This window comes from Mus caroli, chromosome X (genome assembly GCF_900094665.2).
Source record: "Mus caroli chromosome X, CAROLI_EIJ_v1.1, whole genome shotgun sequence".
In the NCBI taxonomy this organism is placed as follows: domain Eukaryota; kingdom Metazoa; phylum Chordata; class Mammalia; order Rodentia; family Muridae; genus Mus; species Mus caroli.
The window spans coordinates 97,089,666-97,091,129 of record NC_034589.1 but is presented as its reverse complement, the minus strand read 5'-3'; the positions used below and the strand labels follow the sequence as shown (position 1 = coordinate 97,091,129).

Below are 1,464 nucleotides of genomic sequence, written 5' to 3'. Positions count from 1 at the left end.
TTTATACTCACAGGCAGGGAATAGTCACGGGCTGGCTGGGATTCCATGGGAAAGAAGGGGTCATTTGAAGATTAAGAGTCACCGGAATACAGGGCATATTGATGACTGTTATCGGCAAGCTCAGCATCAGAGGCACTTGGAAGATTCCCTGAAAGGACAAACATCCCTTTTAAATATCATATCTGACTACTGAGACAGAAATATGGGAATGTTTTAAGGTCATGAAAGCCATGAACCTCCACAGAGCTCTCTAAAACTTGGTGACCACAATCTCACTGCTTTGTTTGTTTGTTTGATTGGTTGGTTGGTTGTTGCTGCTCTTTGTTTTTCTTTGGGGGTTTATTTTTCTTGTTGTTTTTTTCTGTATTTGGTGTTACTAAGGCCCAAATAGAAGTGAAGCCTTTCCCATGCCTTCAATGCAAGTACCAGACAGCATTGTTGGTAGAATCTCAGAGTTGAGGACACAGTTAAAACTCTCCAGAAAATGACTGCTGGCTTGGCACCTCTCTGTGTAGCAACTAATTTTCCTTACCTGTTGTTGACCTGTGTGAAGCAGGACTTCAGGCTGGTAAAGAGGATACAGGTGCTGATCTGTAAGAGACCATGCAGAGCTTGGCTGAAACTCCCTTCCCACCAGACTCTGCTGAAAGCACAGCTCCCATTTGAGGCCTCATGTCCCCGTCAATCTCTTTTCAATACCTCACACACAACATTCTGTTTTCTGTAAACAGGAGATACTTCTCGCTGATGGGACCTCTTATACCTTGGACAGGTTAATGGGGAGGAAGGTTTGCCTAAGTTCATGTGGAGATTCTGTGGTCCTAATGGTGACAGAAACCCTTGGGCTTAACACACTAGAATTGGGACCACCCCTACCTGGCCAGACACACTCACCCATGACAGCAGAACTGGAAGGACACTGCTGGGCACTCAGAGGAGTGCTGGAGGCGTCAGTCATTCTTCTCGGGCCTCAAGCCTGACACCTCTTTCTTGGTTTTCCCTGCTCTTCTCCCAAAACTTACAGTGCACAAGGCTCTACCAGATTCCCTAACAGAGGAGATTGAAGGACTCATGTTAGTCACACATATGAGAAGGTGGCTCTTGTAGGAAGATCTTTGCAGGAATGTGCTTCACTCCAATTGTTTCTGATTCTCCCATGGGTTTGGCACTTTCAGAGCAAAGTACAGGTACCCTGAGACCAAGTTTGCCCCCAACCCCACACTTGTCTTTGCTCATCTGGTCCCATACCCTCTATTCCAGTGGAGTCAGAATGCCAGGAGAAACAGATCATATCTGTCTTCAGGTTTCAAATTCCATGGTTGTAGGGTTAGGGGCGGTGACCAAAATGGCCACTGGAATTCCTTCCCCCAGTGTACTTACCCTACCGCCAGACACCTCTATCTCTAGTGCCTACAAGCCTCCTGTTGTCCTTCCGGTGCACTGACAGAATCACTTCTCTGGAAC

General features: G+C 46.7%; 1 long non-coding RNA gene across 1 annotated transcript; it reads right to left on the bottom strand.

Annotated features, from left to right (window-relative positions):
- Window positions 1–17: 17 nt before the first annotated feature.
- Window positions 18–1,041, bottom strand: LOC110287463. The gene is made up of 3 exons (XR_003835733.1): window positions 895–1,041; window positions 533–591; window positions 18–148 (listed from the first exon to the last, which is right to left on the bottom strand). It is a non-coding gene; the product is annotated as an uncharacterized LOC110287463 (long non-coding RNA).
- Window positions 1,042–1,464: the final 423 nt, after the last annotated feature.